We start from the raw sequence: 23,265 nt of genomic DNA on the forward strand, positions 1-23,265 counted from the left end.
CAGTGAGGCCTCGGAACATCGGCTGGGTGAGGACTGCAGGGCCTGCTCCCTTCCAGGGCCTTTTCCAACTGGCCCAGGGGGCGTGGCCCAGGACCTCTCTCCCGGCTATAAAGGGACTCCTGCTGCAGTGAGGCCTCGGAACATCGGCTGGGTGAGGACTGCAGGGCCTGCTCCCTTCCAGGGCCTTTTCCAACTGGCCCAGGGGGCGTGGCCCAGGACCTCTCTCCCGGCTATAAAGGGACTCCTGCTGCAGTGAGGCCTCGGAACATCGGCTGGGTGAGGACTGCAGGGCCTGCTCCCTTCCAGGGCCTTTTCCAACTGGCCCAGGGGGCGTGGCCCAGGCACTTATTTGGAACAAACTTTTTGGGAAGGGTGGGAAGTGTTCTGCCATTCTTCCCTGTTCCAGGTGGTTAATGTGCTTTAAAATGTCCTCAAGCAGTCGGTGGCAATTTAAATTTAAATTTAAATTTTTATTTTTTTCCCCTTTTTCCATTGTTGGGGGTGGGTGGGATGGATATTTAGTTGGGGATTAATTTTAGTATAATTGTTTTGTTTCTTTTTGTTGTTGTTGTTTTATTGGTTCTGTATAGTTTGTGTTTTGTTTTTAAGGGGCGGGATCAGGGCTGCCTGGGAGTGGGGCCCCAGCCAACACGATGGCTGGGACAAGTTCCACAGGGGGGGAAGCACTGGGACATCCGATCTCGGTGATCATGGGCAGGAGGCGGAGTTACGCTAAGACCAGACCATGTCATTACCGAGGAGGCAGATTTAGTCGTTGTTTGAAGACTATCCCTGCCTCCGGGTCTGGCCTTGACCAGATGGATACTGGAATCAAGAGGGGAAACCTACATGACCTGAAGGTGTTGCTGTGTAATGCCAGGTCAATGATGAATAAAACCACTGCCATCCACGACCTGATTGTGGATGGAGGATTTGACCTGGCATGTGTGACAGAGACCTGGTTGGAGGAAGCAGATGGGCCTGTCCTTGCCGCTGCTTGCCCACCAGGTTTCTCTTACGCACAGCAACCCAGGTCATGTGGGCGGGGAGGGGGGGTTGCAGTGATTTTTAGGAAGTCACTAGCTTGCACCAGGCGTCCTACTGGGAAGATCCAGCTTTCTGAGTGCATGTTCTGGAAGTTGGGCAATAGGGGCAGTACAGGATTCCTTTTGGTGTACCGACCTCCCCGCTGCACCAAGGACTCCCTGTCTGAGCTGCTTCAGGTCGTGGCGGATTTTCTCCTGGAGACACCTAGTTTGGTTGTCCTAGGAGATTTTAACATCCATGCCGACACGACCTTACAAGGGGCTGCTCGGGACTTCGTGGAAAGCATGGCCTCCATGGGGCTGTCCCTGAATAAGTTTGGCCCAACTCATAGTCATGGACATGCCTTAGACCTGGTGTTCACCTCTAGTGACGTGGGTGATCTGACACTAAGTAAAAGTGAAACAAAAGAAGTGCCATGGTCAGATCACTTCCTGGTGCAACTGGACTTCTCTGCGACCCATCCCCTCTGCAGGGAGGTGGGACCAATTCGGATGGTCCGCCCCCGCCACTTAATGGATCCAAATGGTTTCCAGAGAGTGGTAGGGGATGCTTTATCCCATGTTGATGGCCTTTCAGCTGATTCCCTGGTGGCCCGCTGGAATGCGGAGTTAACCAGGGCTATCGACTATCTGGCTCCGAAGCGCCCTCTCCGATTGCATGGAGCCCGGACAGCTCCGTGGTTTTCTTCGGAGCTGAGGGTGATGAAACAATCGCTGAGACGGCTAGAGCGTCGGTGGCAAAAAACTCACTCTGAATCTGACCGGACACAGGTTAGAGCTCAATGTCGAGCCTACCAAGTGGCGATAGCGACGGCGAAGAAGACTTTCTTCACCGCCTCTATTGCATCTGCAGAAAATAGTAGCAGGAGACTCTTTCAGGTGGTTCGTAATTTAACGGAAGCACCTTTACCACCGGGGCCTTGTAAAGACCCCAAGATCTCCTGCAACGATTTTGCAAAGTTTTTTGCAGATAAAATCACTCGTATTCGGAAGGAGCTAGACACCACCGTGGGAGCAGTGCCGGGGCAGGAGAGTGCTAGAGCTCTGTCTGGTCAAGTTGCATGGAATCAATTTCAATCCGTTACCCCCGAGGATGTGGACAGGCTGCTTGGACGCGTGAAACCAACCACCTGTCTCCTGGATCCTTGCCCATCCTGGCTAATAAAAGCAAGCCGGGAAGGGCTGGGCGATGGGCTCTGCGGGGTGGTGAATGCTTCCCTCTGTGAGGGAACATTCCCAGATCCGCTGAAAGAGGCGGTCATTAAACCGCTTCTTAAAAAACCATCTTTAGACCCGGCCAGTATGGCCAACTATCGCCCAGTCTCAAATCTTCCTTTCTTGGGCAAGGTGATTGAGCGTGTGGTTGCTGAACAACTCCAGGCACGCCTGGAGGATGCGGACCATTTGGATCCCTTCCAATCGGGATTCAGGCCTCATCATGGGACTGAAACTGCCTTGGTCGCGCTGGTTGATGATCTCCGGCGAGCTAGGGACAAAGGTGAGAGTTGTTTCCTAGTTCTGCTGGATCTCTCAGCGGCCTTTGATACAATCGACCATAACATCCTTCTGGACCGTCTAGAGGGGCTGGGAGCTGGGGGCACTGTTATACAGTGGTTTCGCTCCTTCCTCCTGGGCCGTGTTCAGAAAGTGGTGGTGGGGGATGAGTGTTCAGACCCCTGGGCCCTCACTTGTGGGGTGCCTCAAGGTTCCGTCCTCTCCCCCATGCTTTTTAACATCTATATGAAGCCGCTGGGAGAGATCATCAGGGGGTTTGGACTGGGTGTTCATCAATATGCAGATGATACCCAGCTCTACCTCTCTTTCAAATCAGAACCAGTGAAGGCGGTGAAGGTCCTGTGTGAGTGCCTGGAGGCGGTTGGAGGATGGATGGCGGCTAATGGATTGAGGTTGAATCCTGACAAGACAGAAGTACTGTTTTTGGGGGACAGGGGGCGGGCTGGTGTGGAGGACTCCCTGGTCCTGAATGGGGTAACTGTGCCCCTGAAGGACCAGGTGCGCAGCCTGGGAGTCATTTTGGACTCACAGCTGTCCACGGAGGCGCAGGTCAATTCTGTATCCAGGGCAGCTGTCTACCAACTCCACCTGGTACGCAGGCTGAGACCCTACCTGCCTGCGGACTGTCTCGCCAGAGTGGTGCATGCTCTAGTTATCTCCCGCTTGGACTACTGCAATGCGCTCTACGTGGGGCTACCTTTGAAGGTGACTCGGAAACTACAACTAATCCAGAATGCGGCAGCTAGACTGGTGACTGGGGGCGGCCGCCGAGACCACATAACACCGGTCTTGAAAGACCTACATTGGCTCCCAGTACGTTTCCGAGCACAATTCAAAGTGCTGGTGTTGACCTTTAAAGCCCTAAACGGCCTCGGCCCAGTATACCTGAAGGAGCGTCTCCACCTCCATCGTTCTGCCCGGACGCTGAGGTCCAGTGCCGAGGGCCTTCTGGCGGTTCCCTCATTGCGAGAAGCAAAGCTACAGGGAACCAGGCAGAGGGCCTTCTCGGTCGTGGCGCCTGCCCTGTGGAACGCCCTCCCATCAGATGTCAAAGCAATAAATAACTACCTGACATTCAGAAGACATCTTAAGGCAGCCCTGTTCAGGGAAGTTTTTAATCTGTGATATTTTAGTGTATTTTTGGTTTTTATGGAAGCCGCCCAGAGTGGCTGGGGAGACCCAGCCAGATGGGCGGGGTACAAATAATAAATTATTATTATTATTATTATTATACATGACAGTTACAGCATCCCAGAGTGAGCATTGGGGAACAACTGTGTGTAGTTCTGACCATGCAACTAGCTAGTAAATTGAAATAAGTGAAACTCCTGAGGTTCCTGCCAACCAAATGTTCTGAAGAGTTCACAAGTTTGCTAGCAGACAGCACTGTCCTGAGAGCTGTGTATAGCTGCTCGTTATCACTAAGGAAAGCAGCTGGCCAGCTGCTGCGTTTGATAGGGACCTAGCCTTCAGAAACCCTATTGGACATGACCCATGCTGGCTGCTTTAAAAAGCATGCCCATAGCTTACAGTATCAAATACAGTGAAATAAAGATATAATGAGGAGGTGGCAGAAGATGCACAGGATCTGATAGAGCAGGCTCCAGGGTTTTACACATTACTGTGCTTATGAATAAGGGCAGTGGGCTCTGGATCTAAGGTCACAATTTCTCTTTAGCAAAACTATGCATGCACTTCTGACTCTTGTAGTCTCTTTCCAAGGCATTGAGGAGATGAGATGCTTGGCTTCTTCCCTATTGGCAGGCATTTCCTATTTACAAGCAATGCAGACAGTGCTGAGGTTGCTCAGGTGTTTGCCAAAAACTCTTTAAGGCAGAAAGATTGTGCTCCCACATGCACACAAAAATATCTTCTTGCCAATTCGGGGCATTCTGGGTAGTCCATCATGGCATGACATAATGAGGTGTAAGACATGGGCATACGTTATCTTCACATGATGTCACATTAATGTCACTCACACATCCCTGCTGTATGCACATGGGGCTGGGGGGCTGGTACAGTCTAATTAACAATGTCTGGAGTGCAAAAGCCAGAGTTTCCCTGCAGGGAACTCAAAACATTTATTCTGGATGACTCTAGAGGCTGGCGGTTAAAGGCAATAAATACAGATTGGATTTCATCGTGTGCAGAGTAAAATTCTCATTTTTAATAATATCATTGCTTGTGATCTAACGTTACCAAAAGAGATGTTGCAACACAATATGTGAGTAATGGAGGGATAATAGTATTTTCTTCATCCCTGGCTGGGGGAGAACTGGATGCATTAATCACTTTGGGGGATAAAAGAAACAAAAAGGCTTTATGGTTCCTTAAAAACAGTGCAAGGCCTCTGCAACATGGAAGAGGAAAGAGGAAGAAAAGAAAGATGAGAAGACTCTGATGGTGATGTGGGCTTTGGGAGGTTCCTGGTAGAAATATTATCCATCAGAAAAAAATGGGTGATCTGTCACTGGAACTAGTATGGAAGCACCTTAGAAACATGCTGGAATTCCACAAAGCTTTCAAAGGCAGGAAAGCAAGAAACAGCCATGTTCCTCCCTTCTTCCTTATCAGTTCTGTACTGCTTCATAGCAGCAGACACAAAGTAGGAAGACATTCCTAGAGGAAAAACTATGGTGATGCTAAGAGCTGCAGCACATGCACCTAGGCATGAATTACAGTAAGCTAGGCATACAGTAGGCTAGCCTATATCGAGAACTTCATGGAGCAGGCAAAGATGGGGAATAAGTTGATTCCTATGATCTGATGAAGAAAGTGAACTGTAATTGCCTGTGAAAGTTAGCAGAACTATAGTCTAGTCATGCTGGAGTCACCTGCACAAATGCTGTTTGTACTCTTGTTTGTACCAGCAAAGTTAAGAGGTATACCACCTTGTCTTTAAAAATGCATGGGGATTTGAAAACACTGATAGTAATGCACTCGTTTTACACGATTTAGTTGTTTATTTTAAAGCATTTATATCATGCAGTTCTTCCATCATGGAACTTACTAATGGCCAGGTTTCTATTCAGGCACTGATCAGCTCCTCAGATTCAGTGAGGTGGCTTCTTCTTGTCTCATCATAACTGTTTTACATTTATAGGATAACTTGTCTTCTGCCAGCAGACCCCTCAAAGACATAATGGATATAGTGAAGTGTGACTTCCTTAGTGCCTTCACTGCCACACGTTAGGCACAATTTTGTGGCTTATAATGTTTGGATGGCTTTGGAGTGAGATTGTACTCCCATCTTTGTCCAGTCCACTTCATTTAAACCTTTTGTTTTCTTCCGTCCCTGCCTATGATGGAAATGAGGGGAAGAAGCATAGTCTTGGGGAATGCTCCAGGTGGACTCCTTGTTCAGTGTTGCCTTCCCATTTGCCTGCATACTGTGGGTAGAAATAAAGACTGGGCCACTGCTGGAGAATTATCTTCAATTTATTTAGTGGATGCTGTTTGGCTTTTCCTGTGCTCAGAGGTGCTGACATTCTGCCATGGGGTTCCTGAAGCAAGATATTATTGCTAAGGGACCAACTCTGTTGGCAGCAGATGTTTCATTTCACTTCCTCTCGGCTTCGAACCTCTTTCCTGTAAGGGATTAACGCTCCCTTTCCTTTCACCAGTGATGAGAAAGCTCCTGGGTTGCAATGACATTGCCTAGGCAGAGCTTCATTAACAGGTTACAGGCCATTCTATATAAAACATGGCCACGTAAAAGCAGAACAATTTGCTTGGATTTGTATGAGATTGCTTTTGTGCCAACTTCCTCCAACATGTTTTACAATTGACCTGCAAAGAATGTGTGTCATTGAATAGGATATACAGCCCTGGAGAGCATAAAATACAGCTGCATTGTTTAATAATCTCTCATCAGCTAGATTGGCGAGACAAGGGGAAGGTGATCTAAGTGAGATAACTCCATCTAGTGTGTTAGAAGGAACAGCTTTGCTACCTTCACCAGTGGAAGATTCTTATAAATTCACTCGGCCTGACAGAGCGGCACACAAGGGGTCACTCAATGTACTGACAACGGCCGTGTGCAAATACTTCAGGCTTTGGCCACACGCTAAGAGAACACTCTGGATAGCTTCACCGTCAGATTAAAATGCCAGAGCAGCCCATGGTGGTGCACTTGAAGCGTGCTCACTAATTTATTAAGTTTATTCTTAGCAAGCTTGGAGACATCAGAAAGCTGAATTTCTCAATGACAAACTTGTAAGGCGATGGGCCTGTACAAACTTGCAAGCCAGGTTAGGCCTTGCAAGACAACTATTACCGGGAATAAATACAAAAAACAGATGCATCAGGCAAACAGGGGGAATATCCTAATTTAAATGATATTCTGGACATGCTTAACAATAAATATAACGGCACAACCGCATATCTTCATTCCAGAGCTCCTGGCAGGTTGCTATACTGCAAAGGCCCATCTTTTGCTTGATTTATAAACATGCATTCTGGATTTAGCTATGGAATGTCATAGGAAGAATCATAGAACTGTGGAGCTGGAAATGGTCTTCCATACCAAGCACTCCTTATAGATCTGTCCACATAATCTGTACTACATTATGCTATGCTGATTTGTGGTGGTTAAATCCTCTGCACCCCCATACTCAAGGCTGCATCCCCATCAACTGGTAGATTCCCAACAAATTCTTTTCCTTGTTGAAGACTGAGGTCTCATAGGGCTTATCCACACTTACCTTTTACCCTGCTCTTTCCAAGCAGAGGTCTGTGCATTAACGTTCCATGTCCAAGCATGGGCTTTTTTTTTGCCTTGAGTATCAGGGGTCCCTTTACCTTTATTCCCATCTAAAAACTACTCTTTAAAGCTCAGTCAGAGCAATCTATTTGGGTTTTCCATGGATTGACATTTACTCCAATTGAGATTTAAAGAGTGGGTTTTCACTGGGAAAGCTCTGGGTTGGGGGCACTTGGACACACAGCTTTAAATCGTGGACTGTGCCTGGAAAGAGTTGAGGAAAGATAAGTGTGGATAAACCCTAAACAGTACACTGAACTTGGTCCCCTCCCTCCATTGAGCTCTTCCTAAATAATCTTCCGCATGATGCACCCTACAGGCAGTAAGTGGATCACTGCATCCTCTCTATCTCTGGAGCAAACTGAGCAGGGTTAATCCCTTGCAGGAAACAGGAACACTTTGCTGCCCAAGATAAGCCTGTGTGTATAGCTTTAAATAAGAAAGCAACAAGGATAGTATATTTTTGGCCTGGGCTGCCACATAAATCAGCAAGAGATATACTATGGACAGACCCTCACCAGGCACAGGGAAGTTCAATAAGCCCCATGTCAGCTAATGCAGCACAAGCACCAAATGTTGAATGTTCAAAAACCATGGGCTTGCTTAGTAGCTCTGGCCCTGCTCCTCCTCCTCCTTACTGCTGGATACAGATAGCAGCATTTCCACCTCAGCCACATGTTAGTGCCACTGATGCCCACAGTACTCAGGTTTTTTATTTTCTGTCCTGATGTGGTCTCTAGCAAAACAGGCCTGGCAGGCTTTTCAGGCTTCAAAAACCTGCAACACTTTTTTGATCAGGGAAGGGAAGTATGCACCAGGGGCAATTATGACTTTATTGTAGTGCCTTTATGTCTCTGGAAAACTCTTGTCTGCACCCACCTTTTAGGAAGAACCTGGAAGACATTTTAAGCTCAGCTCACTTACTTAACTAAGCACTGAAGTTATCACTATATTATAAGCTTTGTAATTTTAGGCTTTTAGAATTCCCTGCCATGATCTTTTCTAAACTAAACTCCAGCTTACTCTAAAGAGCTGAGTACCCTGCTGACTTATGGTAACCCAAGGGGTCCTCCTGAGCCCCAGGGCCAATAGGCATCACTGCCTTGTTTGTGGCAGAGGCTGTCTTCCTGCCAGTCAATGGGTTACATCCACTTATAGGTTATCATTACAAATAGGATGTTCAGCTTCAAATTCTTGCCTCAAGTTATTAACATGGATGACAAGATTCCATTCTATGAATAAAAATATTTAACTGGCTTTCCTGCTCTTCAATTACTGCTTGTTATGATCCCTTTTTTTAGCTAATTCAAGGCTGCCCTTTGATTTGATATTTATTTTGGAATGTCTGCATAGAGCCGAGGTGGGGATGGTGAGAGATAACTTGGTTAAAGCAGAAAACTTGGGAATGGAACAAAGTGAACTTTTAACCATTTGTTTCCTGCCTTTTTAGACAGAGCCGAAAATGTAGATGGAGTGGCACAAGGATGAACAGAGAAGTTTTCTCCTTCCCTACCTCCCACTATTTCAGAAAGTCTTGCAAAGGTATAATAATTGCAATAAAGATAGGGAAAGTTTGTCATTTCCAAGTTACCTTGGCTAAATGTGCACAATTTCATTTTATGGGGAGTAAATGTAGAAAACCTAAAAACCATGGGCTTGGAAGAGACCTTGGAAATCCTTTGGTCCACCCCTGGTTAAAGGCAGGCTCTGCAGTGCAGGATGCAACTACAGAATACCTGATAGTTTCATAAATAGGAGGTGTACTCCTAAACATGCACTGTATGTAATGCTTTTTTAACCGATTTGTTACTATTTTAAAAGTTATCTATGTTAGTCATAGGCTAGCAACACCTGAGGTCAGTGCAGTTAACTCTTTATTCAAGGAAATAATCCACAGCTCCGGCCTAGTGGTCTCAGTAATTCTTTCAATGAGGTCTTGCCCCAATGAAGCAGTGGGCGAGTGCCCAAGAGGACTCCTCCTCTCCAGGATCTTTCCCACAAAGTTGCAGGCTGTGTCTGCACACAACCAGGGGCGTAGGAAGGGGGCGTAGGGGGTGCGGTCCACCCTGGGTGTCATCCCTGAGGGGGTGACAAAATGGCACACCGCGGGGGTGGCACTTACCACGGAGAGGGGCCTGCAGTGCTCCCGAGCCATGCGTCTCTCCTGGGAGTGACACGGTGGCTCGGGGCCCTGCACTGCCCAAAATGGCAGTGTGGGGCTTGCGCCTGCCAGGCGGACTCTGTGGGCATCTCGCCGTGGTGCCCCCTAGCTGGATCACCACCCCACCCCTACCACTCCAGGTGCTGGAGCAGCTAGCTACGCCCTTGCACACAACCACCCTCTGCGCTGCCCATTTCATTTCTCAGTGAGTTTTACAAGACCAGGAGCAGGGAGAAGCTGGTCACAGCAGAAGGGGAAGACTCCCTGTCTTCTTCAGCTGTCTGCCTCTTTGCTCCTGGCTCTGCCCCTCTCCAGCCCTTGCTTCTGCCTTGGAGTCTGAACTGTACTCTGCTGCAGTGTCTTTCTGTTCCCTAAACCCTGTCAACTCTTCTGATTCCGACACCTGGGAGGTCAGGTTAACATCCATGCCCCACCATGCCATCTGGTACCGCTTCTAACACTGGAAGCCACCATATTGACCTGTTTGCCAGTCTGGAGAGCACTTGCTTGTGAAGTGCTTGACATATAGTTCCCAGTTAATAAAATGCATATATTGTACTTAAATGGCACAAATTGCTTTTCCAAGGCATACAAGAACCTTTTATCTTCTGACCTCTAGGAGATTTCTGATAAGACTATTTAACAGAGTAAACTGTATGGCTTAAAATATGGCTGGATAGAAGCTGGATTGGGATCAGGAACGTGTAGTTACAAATGAGGGGAGTAAACCAATGAATCAGTCATCTGATATTAGAAGAGAGAAAAAGTAGAGATTCATGCAGAAGATTGCATTGATGCTTCTGATCAGCCATAGTTTATGGGTTTATAGGGAGGAATTGTTGGACAAATCCATCTAGTTTGATACATGAGGCAATGTCCAAATGGGAACATCTGACAGCTCTAACATGGGGAGCTGCATAAATGGTGTGTGTGTGTGTGTGTGTGTGTGTGTGTGTGTGTGTGTGTGTATTTGCTTGTCTCTCTGTCTATGTGCAGTGAGGCCTAGTGGCAGTAGGCAGCTTTGTATGTGGTGAGGGAATGCTCTGGCATCATAGCACAGCAAGATCCCGACGTCCAGAACAGTATGTTTTATCCTCATTACATGTTTTATGAAATGTTGTTGGCAAAAATGTGAAATTATTTGGCTGTGTATTCATGGATCTGGCAAATCAAAAACTAAGTTTAGCATCTCCCCTTCAGAAAGTAAAATGAAGTCAGATATTTTTAGCTACTCATTGTTAACTGGAGAACAAAGCCATAACTAAGATATTTAGTCTCTTAGCATTCTGTCAAATCCCTCTTTGAATAAGACATGCCCAGTAAACCCTAGAGGGCAAGAACTTTCCACCTATAGATAGCTCACAAACACTGTAAGCTTCAGAAACCTACCTACACAGGTTTATATACAATAACACTTGGACCAGGCCAGTAGCTGCACTCATATAGACTGGCAAATGCCAGCTGTTCTCAATGTCTGTCTAGGAATTAGACTGATGGAAATTTGATTTAACCCTGGGGAGGAAAACATCTGATTTTGATAGATCTTTGCATGCAGCCGGGCCTGAGATGATATAAATACTATCCACCAACTATGTTGCAAGATGAGCTGGAAACAAATGATCTCTCACAAGAGGAAAAAGAAGAAAATTACAGTTTAAGGCGGATTCCAACAATCTCTTATTGAAGATTAGTAAACCTTCAGATATGCTAACCACCCTTTCGTTCACACAGCTACAGTGGCTAAAATATTTTAAATTTATGTCAGAAGACTTTAATTGATTTAATCAACTAAAACTTTAGCTGATTAATTGTGGGTGGGATTCAAGTTTAAAAATTACATTTATTTTGTAAGGCTGATTTGATTTTTGGGTGTTATTTTCTTTTATTTTTTATACCAATATTTCTGTGTTGCTTTTCAGGCTGAAAACCTCCAAAGCAGCTCACAAGCAATTGAAAACAAAACAGAGCTATAATAATAATCACAAATATAAAACATCAATAAACAATAATAATCATAATGTAGAATGATCACTGTAACAGGAGCCAGCCAGCATGAACTAATCCAGGAGGGAGAAATTAAGCACCATGAAAGGCCTGCCAAAAGCCAAATACAAGGCCATCTTTACAAGTTATCAAACATTAAAAAGAGAAGGGACCAAACACAACTCCCAAAAGAAAGAGATCACCCTCCTCAGTATACTCACCAATGTAATCCCAGATGATGGCAGGACATGAAGGAGAGCTTCACCCAAAGATCTTAATGGGCAGGTAGTTAGTTCCCTGTTGTAAGAAGGAATGAGAGATACAGATTTGAAGATGGACTTTCTTTCTAACAATGAGTAGCAGTTATTGTTTATTCAGTTGTAAATTCACATGCTTCCTTCCCTACATCAAAAAGGCACATATATCAAGGTTTAGATAAGATGCAGACTTGTTTCAATTTAGCCAGCAAAAAATGAATAGGTTGAAAGGTAGGTGAAGCACTACAGCTGTCAACTCAGCCCACAGTAATATTCAATTATGGTAAATAAGAACACGGGAAGCTGCTTTATAGCATTGGTCCATTTAGTATTTCCATGGTTCCTTAGTGCCATGACAATTGAGCAGCTATGAAACTGGTTGAAATTAATAAAGAGCCTGGTAAATAAATAAATAAATAAATATTTTTAAAAAGAGGCCCCTGGTAATTATGACTACCTTAATTAATCCAGGTAAAAAGGTAAAGGTATCCCTGCCCGTACGGGCCAGTCTTGACAGACTCTAGGGTTGTGCGCTCATCTCACTTAAGAGGCCGGGAGCCAGCGCTGTCCGAAGACACTTCCGGGTCACGTGGCCAGCATGACGAAGCTGCTCTGGCGAGCCAGCACCAGCGCAGCACACGGAAACGCCGTTTACCTTCCCGCTATAAAGGGGTACCTATTTATCTACTTGCACTTAAGGGTGTTTTGGAACTGCTAGGTGGGCAGGAGCTGGGACCGAACGACGGGAGCTCACCCCGCTGCGGGGATTCAAACCGTTGACCATGCGATCGGCAAGTCCTAGGCGCTGAGGTTTTACTCACAGCGCCACCCGCGTCCCTAATTAATCCAGTGGTCACTTCAAACTGGGGGACACCATTCAAAAATACATCACAAGAACTAAAAGCAGACAAAAGGATAATTCAAGCAGGTTGAAGCATGCTAAGGATGAAAAATAACAAGCTTGAAAAATTTCCATGAAAACTCCATTCATGAGAAGACTAACTGAGGATGCAACTCATTCCAGATTGTTAGGGTCCCAAGTTATCCTTACATATGCTTATACAGAAGCATAGAGATGGCCTTATGCTGAATCAGACCGCTGGTCCATCTAGCTTAGTATTGTCTATACTCACTGATAGCAGCTCTACCAGTTTTAAACAGGGGTCTCTCCCAGCCCCACATGGAGATGCCAATGGTTTAACCTGGGACCTTTTAAAATTTATTTTGACAATTTATATGCTGCTTAATTACAGTCATCTCTACTACTACTGTGGGTGGCGCTGTGGGTTAAACCACAGAGCCTAGGGCTTGCCGATCAAAAGGTTGGCGGTTCGAATCCCCCCGGCGGGGTGAGCTCCCGTTGCTCGGTCCCTGCTCCTGCCAACCTAGCAGTTCGAAAGCACGTTAAAGTGCAAGTAGATAAATAGGTACCGCTCCAGTGGGAAGGTAAACAGCGTTTCCGTGCGCTGCTCTGGTTCGCCAGAAGCGGCTTAGTCATGCTGGCCACATGACCCGGAAGCTGTACGCCAGCTCCCTCGGCCAATAAAGCGAGATGAGCGCCACAACCCCAGAGTTGGCCATGACTGGACCTAATGGTCAGGGGTCCCTTTACCTTTATCTACTACTACTACAGATGTTTTCTGCATGCTTTGCCCTTTGGGACATGGCCCTTCCCCATAGCTGTAGGAAAGGAAAGCGGAGAGCTTAGTGATTTAAAGGTAAGTTTTCCTTTAAGTAGGGAAGAGTATGAACACTTGTCAACACCATAAAAGCCCCCCTGAAAGAAAGCAGGAGCAGACTATGAAGCTAACAGACACACTGAATGCTGGACCCTGATCTCAGGGGCACCACTCCACATCCTGACATTTCCTTATGTGCACAACTGAACTGTTTGCGAAATATAAATATTTAGTCAATGCTGAAGCGGTGCTTTCAAAAGTCTTAACCCCGCACCACTAGCCCACCCTCCTTCCCCAAGCTGCTAACAGCATCCTCATCTCTGTATATGCTTCTTCTTAGCCAGGGATAGCAAAAGGTTATTCTGACAAGCCTTTGGCAAAACATGAATTGAGATGATAACAAAACAACATGATTCCCTCAAGCCCTGTGGATTTGGGAGTTGTATAAGGAGCAGTTTATTCCTTCTGTGAGTCACAAAGGGGTTTGCCAGGGCATATGCTGATAGCCATGATGGCAAAAGTCAATCAATGGAAGATGAAATCCATTGCTTGAATTTAGAACATGATAAATCAAAGAGGTATGCTAGCCATTCAGCAATGTTGATCATGCATAGTGCCTAAGGTGAGACTTCTACATATATTGACGAAGAGCACCGCTTGCAGCTCAGAAACTCTTGTGCCAAGTTTATATTCTTGGGTCCCGCACATGTAACTGAAATTGATGCCCTTTAAATGCCCTCTCAATCCATACCCAAAATACTGTATCCAATAATATCCACAGCTAGAATTGAAACTTTGTGAATGGCAGGAGGCTGGAGGCCCTGCTGCACCTTTTGTCTCTTTGGCGCTTCTTCCTCCCTCACTGATGTCCTCTTCGTACTCCAGGGAGGGTCTCCTTGCCAGCTCCTTGCCAGCAAGGACTCCCCAGCTCTCTCCTGCCATTTCTGGCATTTAATTATTTCCTGTATATATGCAGTCAAGCCAGAATCAATTGTGTGTGTGTGTGTGTGTGTGTGTGTGTGTTTGTGTGTGTGTGTGTGTGTGTCTGTAACTTAACCCGTGCATATTTTCTTCCGTTATGTGCACATACTATTATGTACAATGGTAGGTGTGCATTCCATGCCCAAATAGCCCATATAGATCTTACTTTGCATGTGTCTGTTATATTCAATATGTGTACATGCTAATATGTATGCATATATATACATCTATACACTCTAAGACTGTGTGTACACAATTTGTACACTGTGTACATGTATAATCTGTGTTCACATAATTATGTCCCCATATACAGCTAATGCATGTTCTATAAGTGAATATATAATGTATTTCTTCAGATGTGTTCAATGTACCTGGAAGATCAACTCATGAGACTTTTGCGGGAGGGGGGAAGCAACAATACACCTGATATAAATTTCCTGCTCTCATTGATACAGATGAACTAGAGGATCCAAGCATGATGTGAGTCTATGATTGCATTACAACGTGGGAGAGAAAACAATGAGTGGCACAGTAAAGCAAACTACAAGGAAGCATAAATTACCTGGGAGGACCTTCAGCTGAACAACAGTTTTTCGGCAGATCTTTTGGAGCTGTGACTTCTTGGTTTCTCCAAGGAGTATACCCACATTTAGTAAAGAACAGTGGTGCTTGCTTTTAAATAGAAGCACAGGAAGAAGTGGTTTAAAACAGAGTGAAAGGAGCTGGTGCGGATGAAATAAGACAAACCCTGGGAGCTGCTTTTTCCGAGAACTTAACTTCTTCCAATCCAAATCAGAAAGAAGGCAAAATGAATACCAGGATGTCTTCTTCACACACACTCCTTACCTGTGGCAGGAGATGACAGTAGTGCTAGCAGAACTGCTTTTCCCTCCCTTGGCTATGTCACCAAGTGAATAGGAAGGCTCAGTCTGTTTATTGCACACAGGGAACAGCACACATGCCACATGCAACAAGACTACGGAGTCTGAATTAGCATCTCCTCCACAGTCCTTCATGCACAGGGGAAAAGTCTGTTCCTAAGCACAAAAGAGGACTGGGGAAGGCTTTTCTGCCATGCTTGTGCAGAAAGCCTATAGCAGCACTCCGGACAAATCACCAAACAGCAGCTTGCTTGCCTCTGGAAGAGTTAAGGAAGAGAAAGAGGAGGAGTCTCCTTTCCCAGGGCTCAGATAACAGCAAAAGCCACAGCAAAAGTGCTCTGGGCCTTTCCAGAATACTTTAACTCTCTGCTTGATGTTGGCAGATGACCCTGCCTGCATAGAGGATGCTCATGAGCCACAGGACTAGCCCTGTCACTAAGGCTGCAAAGCTAAGCACACTTACTTGTGTGTCAGCCCCACTGAACTAAATTGGATAAAATGCCTAGGATCATGCCACATGTGTAGTAAAACAGCTAAGGCAGCACACCAGAAGAGATGGCAGAGTGAGGTGTGATACATAGACATATTGTAGACTGGGTGCTGCTCAATAAAAAAGGGGGAAAGGAGCAGGCAAGATGTTGGACACCCAGGGACAGACTTTTGTAGTCTTTCATAATATGGCGCCCTGGGTGAGCCCAAAAATTGGCAACCTCAAATGGATATTCTCAATTATTGTCTCATTTTTGCACCCCATTGGCTCATTGTCCTGTGTGGGGTAACTGCCTGCTCCACCCTAAACCTAGCACTGTGTACACCTAAGGGGCAGCTGAATAACTTGGAAATAGAAATTGACTCTGTTAAACCAGTAGTGAGCTATGAGGCCAGTGACGCAAAGGGTAAGAGCCAATGGGCACTGAAACCTACAAGGTCACCTGCCCTAATGTAGGGAACACAGTATTTGCCTCCTAAAACTCAGTTTCACCCTGTGGATTCCTGAGGAACTACCAGGACGTACTGAATGGTGTCAGTGGAATCATCATGGAGTAAAAATTTCACCACTGCTCTACAGCAAATTTCACCCTGCTCTACAGGGGCTGGTCAGCCCCTGGTGTTTCCAGATGGGTTTCCAGATGGCTCTGTGGGATTTTCCAGCTGCTGTGACTGGTGCTCCTGTCGAAGCCTTGATCAACCTCCGGAACATCCAAATGGTAGGGCTGTTGACACCATCATCCTGAGTGCCCTCTCCTGCTTTGTGAAGCCCATTTGGCTCCCTGGTATACTCCAGAGCTTAGGGGAAGGAAACAAGCTGGGACATGACTTGAATGCAAGTGGAGGAAAACTCCACTTGAATGCAACCAAACACTCATGAGGGCTCATCATTGAGCCTACCTAATGGCAGTGAAGGCAGCAAAGAAGGCAGACATTGCATCCTCGTTGTGCCATCTGGCAGAGCTTTTCCAGGTAGTGCAGGGTATTTTACAGTCTGGTCCAGAGAAGCTGACAGAACTGATGGTAGCTTGCTGTGACTTGTTTGCAAAGCATTTTGAGGATAAGATTGCTTGTATCCACCATGACCTTGACTCCACTGTTACAGCAGATGAACCTCAAGAAGTGACAAGAGTGCTGTCTAATCATGTTGTGTTGGATGAATGTCAGTTAAGTACAAGAATGTGGACAAGGTGCTTAGATCAATCCAGGGTGACCACTTGCACTCTGGACCCTTGTCCCGCTTGGCTGATAAAAACTAGTAGGGAGGGGACAGTGGGCTGGCTAGAAAGGCGGTCAGTGTCTCCTTATGAGAGGAGGTGGCCCCTGCCTGCTTGAAGGAGGCAGTGATAAAACCACTGCTCAATAAACCCTCCTTTGGAAAATCTAATTAATTACTGTACCAGCAAGTTGCCAATCTCCCCTTCTTGGGCATAGTTCTTGAGCAGGTAGTCGTGGACCAGATCCATGGGCTCTTGGAAAAAACTGATTTTCTATATCCATTTCAATCAGGGTTTAGGCCAGTTGGCACAGAAACTGCTTTGATCACCCTATGACATATATCGGGAGAGGGAAATGTGTCCCTATTCAGTCTCAACCTCTCAGTGGCTTTCGATACCATCAATGATGGTATCCTTTCGGAGCGACTATCTGAGTTAGGGGTGCGTAGCATCCTATTTGGATGGTCATTTCCAAAGGGTGGTGCTTGGGGACTGCTGTTCAGCCCCATGGAGCCTTCAATGTGGAAATCCTCAGGGTTCAATTTCATCTCCCATACAGTTTAACATGTACATAAAACTGCTGAGTGGGGTCATCCAGAGTATTGGATTACATTGTCAGCAATATGCTGGTGACACACAGCTCTACTTCTTTACATCTGCGGATGTGACAGTGGATATGCTGGACCCATTGTCTTGCCTCAGTAATGGCCTGGATAAGAGCCAATATACTGAAGCGCAATACAGATAAGACTGAGACACTGTCAGTTGTCAGTTTCCTGACTAGGTGGGTGGAAAGTTTCCTGCTCTTATAGAATCATAGTCCAACCCCCTGCAATGCAGGAATCTCAACGAAAGCATTCACACTCCCTCTGAAGGAGAAGGTACATAGCTGGAGGGTACTTCTGGATCCACTGCTGTCGCTTAAGGCTCAGGTGGCTTCAGTGTCACAGAGTGCTTTCCATCAGCTTTGGTCGGTGGTTCAGCTGCACCCCCAACTGGGCAGGGATAGCCTAACACCAGTCATTTATGTTCTGGTAACCTCTAGGTTAGATTACTACAATGTGTTATTACATAGGGTTGCCTCTGAAGATAGGCCTGTTCTGCAGTGGCTCCCCACTTGTAGAATGCTCTCCCCATGGAGACTCGCCTGGTGCCTTCGTTATATATCTTTAGGCACCAGGCAAAAACATTCATCTTCTCCCAGGCCTTTGGCTAATTAATCAATCTATGGCTTCTTAAACTGTGGGGTGAGTATTGTTTCTGTTTGTTACTATGGTATGTATTTTTGTGTTTTTATATTGCAAACTGCCCTGCGGTCCTCAGATGAATGGCAGTATAGAAATGTAATTAATAAATTCACACTTTGCAGCACATTTTCCCATCACTATCCATATTGCAAAATGTCTGAATAGTCTGAAGGTGCCCTTAGTAGCCTGGTGATTGTGAGATTTAGCTGCATGGCTTCAAATTTAATTTAGTTTTATGCAAGATTGTCATTTTAACCATGCCCACTTGTAGACAGTGACCTAAGTCATTCAGCTGGGGAAATTTGGATAGTCTTATACTGGCCATATCACTTTACCGTAAATTACTGAGCAAATAATTTGGTATTATTTTGGTAGATACGGTCCAACAAACTAGAAAAGTTTGATTTCATTTCGTTCATCTAAAGGTGTGCTCACAATTAGGGACCAGGAACTATTCCTGCTCATCTAGCACTTAGAAAACATTTTATCAGCAAGCAAAGCCCTCAAAGGTGAAAGAGTTCCAGGCAGAAAACTTAATTATAAATGTGTAAATCAAGACAGCTGCAAATGCAACTCCATGATAGACATAAGTTCAGAGCACAAAGGGAATATTGAAGGAAGAGAAATATTTGGAAATGTAGCTCAGAGTTTGGAGTACTACTTCAAAATTGGAGCAAACATCTGTCTGGAATTCCTGCCCAAATTTGTGGAAGATACTGTGGGAGCCTCCCCTGCTCTCTTTGCTAGTGACAAAATGCAGAACCTGCTGAATGTCTAGAATTACATGGGGGGGGGGCAACTCTAGAATCACACTGTTCAAAGCAAGAGTGAGACAAATGAAAAGGGACCCCTTCTCTGACAGCTGTTAATTAAAGAAGGTCCAGAGAGGCACATTTCAAATGTACCTACCCTCTCAGCAATGAGCCAAGCTATGCAAAGCTGAAATAGGGTACTGAAAAACAGAATATTTCCATAATAAAGTTAGTAAACAGCTTTCATTTGCTCAGAGGGGGCATCTATAATTTTGGAAAACATGTACAAATGCATTTTTTTACAGTTCTGCTAGATTTCGTTGCATCCTTGAACACGAGTAACCCTAAGTGGATCTGAGAAGTTCAGTTTTGCTACAAAGAAAAAGCAAAATGCTCTGATGTGTAGGCCAAAAGCAAGGTCAGATGGATGCTTGGAGGACAGTTAATAGTTAAGAACAGGCAAAGAGTCAATTTATCTCAAGACTTGGAAAACTAGGCAAGCAACCAATAAGAACCTGGCACAGTATAATAAGAATTAATACTTTGGTGTTCTTCATAGGTTCAAGAGCAGCTGTGTTTTAAAATTAAACTTTGAGAAGAATAAAAAATGTGTTTAAGTTACCACATGTAAGTTTGTACCAAGGCAGAATAAACTTTCAGTGTTACACCAGCAAGATTCTGACTGTTCCCAGACAAAATGACTAGCTGGAAATTGCCTGAACTCTTTCTGAGTTAATGTTGTGTGAAGAAAGCTAGCATCAAGCCCTTGCAGAGTCAGTGTCTACTGGGCTAACTTACTGTGTTCCGTTCCCTTCCTGCCCTTTTTGTTCCCTCAGCACTTCAGCGAGTTGAGAATAATGTTCGTTTTGGAATAATACACATTACTAACTCCTATTAAAGAAAGTGCCAACTGCAGAACCAGTTCCAGAATCTTGAAATTCGTAGAGCTTTCTTTGATCTATCTGCCTGCAATTAACCAGACAACCGTTTTATGTGCCTTTTTAATAAACAGTTCTTGCTAGGTTGGTCCCAAAGTTTTCTAAGGAAAAGAGCACCCTGGCAAAGTGCTGCCTGTATACATGTATAAGGTTTCCTAAGCTCATTGATCTGTCGTTGTTACCTCCAGGATTTATGTACAGTATGCACATATCTCCTCTTTGCACAGCACAAGGAGCAGCACCAGTTCTGAGAAAGAAGGAGGAAAAGAAGGGTTGCAATTGGATAGCCTGGCAAAAGACTCCGCCAATGAGAGACAGATAAGCACTCATTGAACAGCATGCCAGCTTGTCATGTAAAGAAACCAGCTGTTGGAGAAGAGGTTGACTCCTTGCATTTAACCGCAGTTCCACCCATTACCTTCTCAGCATGAGGAACATTTCCAAGCGTAAAAGGGGTGCAGGTAATAGGCTGAGGCTGGCAAAAAAGAAAACTCTTCAAGCTGCAACAAACAACTCTACAATTTATGCAAAAGGAATAAATCTTCCAACAATTGTTGAAATGGAGCCCACCCCTGTAGATACTGAAGTTTCTTTTGAGTTTGCAAAAGTCACATGCTCAGGAGCCAAATGGCTGAGCCTGTAAATCCTGCCTGGGTTGTTTTTTATTATTATTATCAGCCTGTACTGATTGAGTTGCACTGCCATGAACTGAGCTGGTTTCAAGAGTCACCTGTTATAAGATGTGCCAATATCACATTGTAATATGCCATTGTAACCACAGATTTTCAAATGGTTTGCAATGGTCTGGGAAAGTCAAGTGGGCAGCTTTCACACAACCATCCCAGCCCATGGCAATCCAGCTAAAAGCAGACTAAAAACCATGGCAGCTAAACAGTTATCTGAATGATATGCTGACATTTTTAAAAGAGGGGACTGTATACACACACATTTAGTCAAATTTGTAAACTTTCCAGAGAAGTTCTGCAATAACTTATTTGCATTAAAAATTTGTAAAACAGAGGGATAGCAAGCTGGGAAGCAGCTCCCCATCTCTTGTTCTTTTTCTCCCTTCCCTCTCATTTCGCCACTTAGGCCCCCATCAGTACAGATGAAGGGTGGCCTACAAACCATTTAAATAATAAAACACACAAAGAAATCATTGCAGCCACAACTGTGAGGCCTGTGTTTATGATGACGCCTCCCCAGCTGCTGCCATTGGCTATGGACTACCTGTGATGTCAGCAAAGTGCATGGCAACCTCAGCTATAACAATCAGCATTACCTTGTCTTCTTCCTCTTGGAGGAGGTGAATTGGTAGGTGAAGGTGATCAGCTAGCTGCAGGGTGCTATGGTGTGACAGTTCACTTGCTGAGCGGGATCGCCCTTCAAGGTGGATGATATCCAAGGTCGGAAGTTAGCCAATGTCTAGTGATGGACTTAGCAGAAGCTGGCAGATGTTCTTGGGCGAAAGCTACTGGAGCACTTTCAGAAGCTGGTGGATGCTGCAAGTCTGAAGCAGATGGATATTTGCGGATGTAAGCTGATTGAAATTCACCTTCAGAAGTTGGTGGATATTTGTGGGTTGAAGCCAGGCACAAATGTGAATGAATGGTGAGTGAATGTGTCCACTGGCATTCTTCATGGATGCTGGCTGGTGTATGTTTGTGTGTGAGAATGGGAGGTATGGAGGGTGAATGGTTGAGGCAAATACGTGTATGTACATCAATGTGATATGTGAAAGGAAACTGGTGGGTATTCATGAATAGATTAAACCAACGGAAGTTGGCACGCTGAAGCCAGTGGTGGTGCCTGGGGGATGCTGTTGGGTGGTAGCCATCCCTCTCCTTGTCTTGGGTTTTTTTCCCCTTGAGGGATGTCTGACGTTGGTTAGGTTTTTTCAAGAACAGTTGTGAAAGCCATGACGAGAACTGCCACACTTAAGCAAGTCTGCTTATATTTCTGAACAAAATGGCTTTCTAAATGCATCTAGCTGTAGTGTGCATGCTATCTTTTTCTCCAAAGACAGATAACGGAAGATCAAACACCTGAACATTATGTTATACTCCCTTGCCTGGTATCAGTACTCATGAAGTGTTGCCTGGGTGAGACATAAGTAATAAATGAATAAATTGATGTTAAGGTGCCCCACAATTGTCAAGTCTGGGGAAGTTATGCTGATGCTTCTCCTAGCTGTTGCTATCGGCTGAGAATGGCCTGTGATGTCACAAAAGGACATGGTGGCTGAGGCGAAAGAAACAGTTGTTAGTGGAAGGTTGTTAGGAATGAAAAGCCTCAGGGAAAGGAGGCTATGGGGAAACTGAGGCATGGTCAGCGAGAGACACAGAAAGGAAACCTTGTTTGGCTCCCTCCTGTCTACTTGAGTTGCCAACTTTTTCCCTCAGGGCTCCTGTGACTGTCAGTGTCTCAGCTGCATAGCTGTCAAAAAAAGTCACAACTGATTTCGTCAGAGAATCCAGCTGCCCCAGCGAACAACTGAGGCTCCTTAGTTTGCAAAACTGTCTTTTAGCTGAAATATTCCTCAAAGGTCTCATTAGTGTTATGTTTCTTAAAAAAGAGGTGCCGGAACTCACCATGAACGCCTCCCTCGTTCTCTTATAATGGCAATGGAGCCACCTGAGAGGCATCGGAACTGAATTCTGGCTCAAAAAAAGCCCTGGGCCTAGTGAGGTACTTCAGGATCAATAGATGAGAGTTTTCAGAAGAGCCTCAGGGAAATGTAGGGGCGAACTCAATATGTAATCTGTGATAAATCAGAGGCCCAGGCACTTCTGCTCCCAAAGGCTGGAAGCATGTGGGTGGGTGTTTGTGTGTGAGAGAGAGATTCTTTGTTTAGGCCCATAACACGAAATGGCCCTGTGAGGAAAATACTGTGTTATGATTTATTAATCCCTAGGTGGCACTGTCATTAGTCTAAAGTTAGGTGGAGCCAGGAATTTCTGTTTCGCTTCCTTCCTGGTGTTGCAGCATCTTCTGACTCCTCTGCTTCACACACCCAGGTGCTCTTTCTCTCTCACACACACCCCAAACCTTCTCCTGTCACAAGCAGTCTCCTATCAGGCCAAGAAGCCTCTTCTGTGGAACTGGAGAGCGTGTGTGTGTGTGTGTGTGTGTCCATGGCCCATATAGGGATGGAAGAACAGAAGTGGAGCTTAGAAGATGTTCTAGGGTGGGACTTCCCTGAGGAGAAAGGGCTGGCATTTGAAGGAAATAAGTTAAATGTGAATATTTAAACAACAGCAAACTAGAATTGAGAAGGAAACTGCTGAAATGCGGTAAAATGAATGTAAAGGGGACGGGGGAAAGGAATTAAAAAGTGAAAGTTAAAGAAGAGGGAGG

At 45.4% G+C, this 23,265-nt stretch overlaps 1 protein-coding gene across 3 annotated transcripts in view; it reads right to left on the bottom strand.

The window, feature by feature from the left end:
* The window catches only part of MYOCD (myocardin), a 238,553-nt gene extending 215,548 nt beyond the window's left edge, over positions 1–23,005 (bottom strand). The window contains exons 1-3 of one of the 3 annotated variants that reach the window (XM_079965957.1): positions 22,500–23,005; positions 21,191–21,418; positions 11,689–11,764 (exon numbers count right to left, since the gene is read on the bottom strand). The gene's annotated coding sequence lies outside the window, so the exon portion shown is untranslated. Of the gene's footprint in view, positions 1–11,688; positions 11,765–14,946; positions 15,064–21,190; positions 21,419–22,499 lie in introns of those variants that run through there. The other 2 variants (XM_079965958.1, XM_079965965.1) reach the window with 2 other exon arrangements.
* Positions 23,006–23,265: the final 260 nt, after the last annotated feature.

This window comes from Podarcis cretensis, assembly GCF_951804945.1.
Source record: "Podarcis cretensis genome assembly, chromosome: 2".
Lineage (NCBI taxonomy): Eukaryota > Metazoa > Chordata > Lepidosauria > Squamata > Lacertidae > Podarcis > Podarcis cretensis.